The 6,830-nt window shown below is 40.0% G+C and overlaps 1 long non-coding RNA gene across 1 annotated transcript in view; it reads left to right on the forward strand.

Annotated features, from left to right (window-relative positions):
• The first annotated feature begins 4,468 nt into the window (after nucleotides 1-4,468).
• Nucleotides 4,469-6,830, forward strand: part of LOC111241026 — a 25,115-nt gene continuing 22,753 nt past the window's right edge. The window contains exon 1 of the long non-coding RNA XR_002666719.1: nucleotides 4,469-4,801. This is a non-coding gene — a long non-coding RNA (uncharacterized LOC111241026). The remainder of the gene's footprint in view (nucleotides 4,802-6,830) is intronic.

Below are 6,830 nucleotides of genomic sequence, written 5' to 3' on the forward strand. Positions count from 1 at the left end.
AGCGAAAACATGCACAATAGAATTTGGAAATAAAATTAAGGCATCACAAATTAAAATTCAAGAATAAAATAACTAAATGCGTCAATGTTGCTGGACTAACGTGCTGCGCTGGAGCCGCTCCAAGTGAAATTAGTGTTCTATTACTAAAAGAAAAATAATCACTGTTCTGGATGAGCACCTTGCTGGATGTGGCAGCCATTGCTGGAAAGAAGCAACCACTTGAAACCGAGCTATTGAAACACGGATGCGCAACCCAATGTAAGCAGCATTCATTCACAAATAAAATTAAAAGTGTGTTATTTCATTCAACCATTAAAAACCAGCGTGCAAGCATTTATGAGTTCATTCTAAAAAAGACGTGCCAAGAAAAATGCCTAAAACAAGTGGCGGCTGGACCTACAACTTTCATTCCACTAAAATCCAAGAGTAACATGATTCAAAGAGAAAAAAAATGCCAATCTAAAAAAAACGTTCCAGCCCCTAGAAAAGTGTGTGGCGGCTGGAAGCTCATTCAACCAAAAAAATCAAGGTAGTGAAACATCCCTTTTTCCCCAAAAAACCGTTCCAGCAGAAATCTACCTGCGTAAAAAAATGAGTGTGTGGGCTGCAAGGAAGGGTTCCGTGCCTTTTTTTGATGTGGACTAGCTGTTGAACATTCTCCTGGGCCCTCCACTTTTAATTAGAAGCTGAACACATTGTTGTCCGTGTGCAGAGGGCTGGACCTGGAGTTTGTGTGTGGGAGTTAGCTGTTGTACGTGGGTCGCTGCACCCCTTGTTGGCTGAAAGTGTGCTGCTGGACTCAATCAATTGGAGGTGCAGGCCGTGATTCTTCTCTAAAGTTGGATGTGGCAATGCTCATGGGTCGTATGAAGATGTTGCTGGACGTTCCCATTTTTCTTTCCTTTCAGTGTGCACATTGCTGCCAAGCTGCTGTTTTATGTGTTTACGCGTGTTGGACGTGACTTCAACATGGGCCGCTGGTGCCATCTTATTCATGACACCTCCAATTCTAAAACCATGCACCGTCTAGCTTCTAAACCATATCATGGGTTGTGTGTGCAGTTGTTGTCTATTTCTCCAAATTGTTGCATTGTTAAATCAAGAAATGAGTGACGCCCATGAGTCTCGTTTTCAGCTCACCAAATTCAATCATCACACTTCTCCATTTTCTTTTTTTTTTCGTGATGGGACAGTGCTTTCCATGTGCACCCCCATTTTCAATGTTTTGCACCCTCTTCTCATAAGCCCAAGGAATAAAATGACCATAGTGCCCTCCTTCTTGAGCACACTTGTTTTGTGGAGAGTGTTGAATTAATTTGTCAACCCTCCAAATGCTCCAAAAGATATCTCCAAAATTTCCCTGCAACTAAAAATGTAATTAATCAGCTCAGAAAATTCAAATTAACTAAAATAAGAATTTCCGATCAAATTAAGCATAATTAGGAAAAACGGGAAAATACCGGACAATTAAGCACAATTCCCTGATTTATTTAAGTGCAATAAACCAAATACAGTCAAGAAAATATCGACTCATCACTTTTATCTCTTCAGAAACAAGGTATGTTCATAGTCACACTTTTCAAATCCTTCCTTCAAAAAATATGCTTTTATGCGACTATACCAAGCACGTGGTGCTTGCTTAAGGCTGTAAAGAGCTTTCTTCAATTTATACAGTTTATGCTCTTCCCCTATTTGAATATAACCCCAAGGCTGGTCCACATACATTGTTTCTAACTCACCATGCAAGAATGTTGATTTTACATCTAGTTGATAAATGGTCCATCCTTTTTGAGCTGCAAGTGTTACTATCAATCGGATTGTCTCCATGCGAGCTACTGGTGCATATACTTCTGTGTAGTCTACCCCATATTCTTGTGCATACTCCTTTATTACAAGCCTGGCTTTGTACTTATCCACTTCTCCATTTTCTTTGAATTTTGTCTTATAAATCCACTTGACACCAACTTTCTTTGCTCCATCTAGCAATTCCATCAATTCCCATGTGTCATTTATATTTATAGATGCCATCTCCTTATCCATGACTTTCCTCCATTTTTCAATTTGAACCGCAACATTAAAGTTTGTAGGATCACTATTAGATATAGCCATATTAGCTTCTGTAGTGCCTTTAGAAAAACCTTCCCCAGTTTCATACTCTTCCATCCAAATAGGTGGTTGGTGGGTGTCGCACCCCATGCAAATTTAATCTGCATAAACACTGATAGTGCATCTGTGAGGTTCTGTAATTTTTAATTCACCTCTTGAGCTAATTGATCATTTTGCCATGCTTAGAATTGCTTGGATGATTTCATGAGTATCTGCTTTCCTTGATTTTGTGTTGGATACTGTCCACTTCCTTTCTTTGGCCAGATTTCTTGAGGACTATGTAATTCTGTTTCTGTCCTTGTGAGTCTTAGTTTTTTGTACGTTAAGTGTCGCAGCCCATGCAAATTTAATGTGCAATTTAGATATGCAGTATAGTTAGGAAATGACTCTTAGGTCGTCTCTCAAGGAACAATTTTGCGGTTCAAGAATTAAGTCAAACACGAAGTGAGGGGGTTGTGAAAATGTTGTCGTGAATACGGATGAATAAAATCAAAACACAGATGCAACTAATAATTAACTCAATTACTATGCTTCCAATACCAGATTAAAGACAAGTACACACTACTCTAGTCTAAATCCAACACGAATCACCCAACTAAGCGAAGGGTAATTCGGTCTTCAGAATTGCAGACTAAGTGAATGCAATGCACAAATCTAATCAGTCATGCACCATACAGTCTAATCAACTAAGCGAAGATCAAACACCGATTAGGCCACTAAGCGTATACCTAATCGCAAGCACACAACAAATTGAATATTAAGCCAAATCAGAGCAGTAGCATGGCAATCAAAGTGCAGAAGTCTCATGAATAAACTACTCTAGCCTCTAATCCAGCACAGCTAACTGACTAAGCGACGGCTACCCATGCTATCATAATCACAAACTAAGCGAACGCAATACACCTATTCCATCCACTGTGTTTTATACAAATTGATCAACTAAGCGAAGATACAATCACCATCTAGGCAACTAAGCGTATACTCGTTGCAAGAACACAGTCAGATTTCATAGAGTGTCAGGCAGAGCAGAATAAACATAAAGACAGTCCGATAAATCTCAAGGAAGCAAAGTAATATCACTAACGACCAACCAAACTAAATTAAGCTATCATGACAATTAAAGTGACAAGACCAAACATATTAGACAACATTAAAATAAATTAAAATACTAGACACCAACACTGTCACAAACACCTATCTAATACAGTTAAATTCATTTAAATGCAAAACTAAATTAAAGAAATGAAAAAAAACTAATCCTACTATGTAAATTAATTCTAAACAAAGAAATAAACAAACATGTTTTTTCTTCTATCATTCACTTGACCAAGTGGTCTTTCTCCAAGAAAGCAAATTGAATAAACCTTTTTCACGTGGCTGCACCAATTCATGCTTCAAAAATGAAATTAAATTCTCCTCTCCAATGGATTTAGCTCTACCTTGTCCCAAGTAAAAGCCACGTGCACTCCCAAACTTAAATCAACCTTCCCAATTGCTAAAAGCTAAATCGGATAAATTCTTTCTTCCAAAAAGTGAGTGACCGTGACACACTTGCACCATATGCTTCATCTTCCAAAAGAAATGCTTCTCACAATTGAAAATCCCAAAAAAAATGCTTTCAGTCGTGACACCCACCAACTAACGTGAATGTTCAATTGCTCCAAAGAAAATTAAATGGCTTCCAAGAGTCTCCATCACCAAGGACAATCATGCCTACCTACTCCTACCTACTTACCTTACTAAGGAATGAACGACTATCTCTGCTCAAGCCAAAGAAGTAAGTCTCGCCCTTCTTCCAATGCAAGATCACTAAATCCAAAATGGAAGGAATCACCAAGCATCAATCACGAAACCCTTCACATCCATATATTAACTCATTTATTGAATGAAAGAAAATGAAAGGACCCCATCATCCAGCACGAGAATCAATACATGAAAGTAGAAATGCTTCTCTCATTCACAATGGACCACATGTGAACATCAAATGAAATTAAAATGCTTCTCTCAAAACCACCACTAAGTTGTGACTTCACCCTAAGTTGATGTGACGATTCCTCCGTGTGCCATGACTTTCACTAAGAAAATAGAATGTGTCAACACCCAATTTCGTCTGGGTGACAAAATACTATACAAATTTTCTTAGTTTATCTTATTTTATGTCTTTTGTCATTTTCATTCTTTTCTTTTACTATTATTTCTTCTTATTTTTTATTTTTACTTTTATTTTACTTCATTTTTGTTTTTCTTTTATATTTTCCTTTTTATCTTTTGATTTTATTCTTACTTGTTATTTTAGTTTAGTTTTGATTTAATATAATTAATATAGTTAAGTTAAAAAAAAAAAGAAAAAAAGGAAGGGAATTTAAAAAGGAAAAGGTGACTTTGTCGTTTGTGGAAAAAAAAAAGGACAATTGGTGTTGGTCTGAAGAAAAGACCCGCGTGAGGGTAGTGTCGCGGGGGTGGTAGAGGACGTTACGGATTGCGGATTGGCAGAGACAGTTTTGGGATTTTGGCAGAGAATTCGGTTACCAAAAAATGGGAGAAACAATAAGGAGGTATTGATTGAAAAAGAAAAGAGGAGACTACGATTGAGGACACTGGCAAAGGAGAAAGGGTGACCAAAGTTCTTCAGAGGAATAGAGGAGGGAAGCATCAAGAGGGGTTGAGGGTGATTGCTGTGAAATTTAGCACCAAGGTAAGCTCTTTATCCCAGTTTGATATGAATCAGTTGCTCGTTACAAGAGCTACGTGTTAGTATCCATTTACTCTATATGGTTGCACCTGTATTGTCGTTCTTGTGGCTGCATTATTTGCTCATGTTATTGCTACTGCATTGGTTGCTTAGTATCCTGAGGTTTCGCAGAAACTTCTTTTCTTCTTCTCCATGACACTTAACGACCCTATCCAGAGAAACATTGCTTTTTTCTTTCAATGGCTTTCAATGTCTAATCTAAGATGTTGCTTGAGATACCACCACCATAGTCTTCACCTTGCCTCTCTCGGCCCCGACAGCCATTTCCCTTCTCGCCATTTACCCAACACCTAGTTCAATAGGTATTGTGCCTGACTCAATCCATTCACCCAGAAAACTTTAAGAGAACCAAATCCAGAGATTTCCCAAAGCCTTGATTCTTCTCAGTTGCAAAGAAAGAAAGGAAACCAATCTCCCTGAGTCGTTTACGGTACTATCTNTACCAATTCCATCTTGTTTCTCTCGAACATTGCAAATCTGATTCCTTTTCACCACCACGCCTAANTACGGTCTGTTACCATCCTCCATAATATCATCTTCATACACTACAACGCATAGAACAATTCTTCCATCTCTATTACCACCATCAACCCAACACAGAANAACCATCACTCTCTCCATGACCGAACANCGTTTACCTGCAAGAAAAGGAGCCCGCCAGATATCCAAACGCAAGCCACAAAACAGAACCAATCGCCAAAAACAAGGGCCAATTTCCAACATCCATACACCAGCCCATATTCAACCTACAACCAAAATGAAGCCAAAAAATTTGAGCACCTGAAACACAGAAAGATTCAAAACTCAAAAACCGAGAACCCATCGCATAGAATCCCCAAACATTATCTTGGCAAGCCTCTGAGGTTGTGTTATCTGCGAACCAAGCAATCAACCCCTCACGGGTAGAGGGCGCAGTAGCGTTTTGGTGGTGGCTGTGGCGATGGGGTTTTAGGGGTAGAGGGGAATCTGGTTGAGGTGGTAGAGGTGGCCGACGATGACTAGCAGCGACCTTGGGCCATGACTGGTGGCGATCCATGAAGAGGATAATCTCTCGTGTGACGGTGAAGGTCGCGGTCGCTGGCGAGGGTGAGACGACGAGACTGCGACGGCGACGCAGTGGCTGTCGGAGAGGAGCGGCGGCGCATTGGAGGCAAAGCTTCAGCCCTAAGCTAGCGCGAGAGGAAGAGAGGGAAAGCGATGATGTCGCGGCCGACGGTGGCTCTGGTAAGGCGCGTCGTCGCCGGTGACGCAAGGTGGAGAGAAAGCGGTGGTGTGTGGTCGTCGAATGAAGGCGGTGCGGTGCGAGCTTCGACCCCGAGTTGGGCGAGAGAGAGACGCGAGACCTTGAGTCTCTGGTGTTTGAGTTTGAGAGTGAAGAATGAGGGGAGGAGTTTCGACCCCTTAGAGCTTCTAGGTCAGGAGATTGTGGGTTTGGATGCTTGGCCCAACCGAATAATAACAAAAAAACAGCACTTTCCTCTCGCACCCCCGTTCCTCATCTTTGCAGCCCCTTTATTTTCTGCTTGGGCCAGGTTCATGGGCCGGTCCCATCCTCACACCCCATTCTCCTATCCGCACACCCCATCTTTCATTCTGCACCTCGGTTTCTCATAAGCTACACCCCTCTGCACTTGGGCTTTGGCCAAGTCTAGTTGTAAGAGCCAAATTAGGTTTACACCCCCTTGTTTTTCATTTTACACCCCTGGCCACTTGGGTTTAGGCCCAATCTTTATATTATTTTATCATTTAACTTTTAGTTTATTATATTTCTACTTTCTATTTCATTTTTCTACTTTTTATTTTTCATTTGGTTACTTATTTATTCTATTTTATGTACTTTTAAATAGATATTTAAAAAAAAAAAACAAAAATATTTCAAAAGGTTTAAGCACACGTGCGACCATTCGCGTCAGCCTTGTGTTAAAACCTTTTCCTCCTTCTTTCAAAAAATTACAAAAATATTTTAAAAGGT

The sequence above is a fragment of the Vigna radiata genome, unplaced genomic scaffold (assembly GCF_000741045.1).
Source record: "Vigna radiata var. radiata cultivar VC1973A unplaced genomic scaffold, Vradiata_ver6 scaffold_95, whole genome shotgun sequence".
In the NCBI taxonomy this organism is placed as follows: domain Eukaryota; kingdom Viridiplantae; phylum Streptophyta; class Magnoliopsida; order Fabales; family Fabaceae; genus Vigna; species Vigna radiata.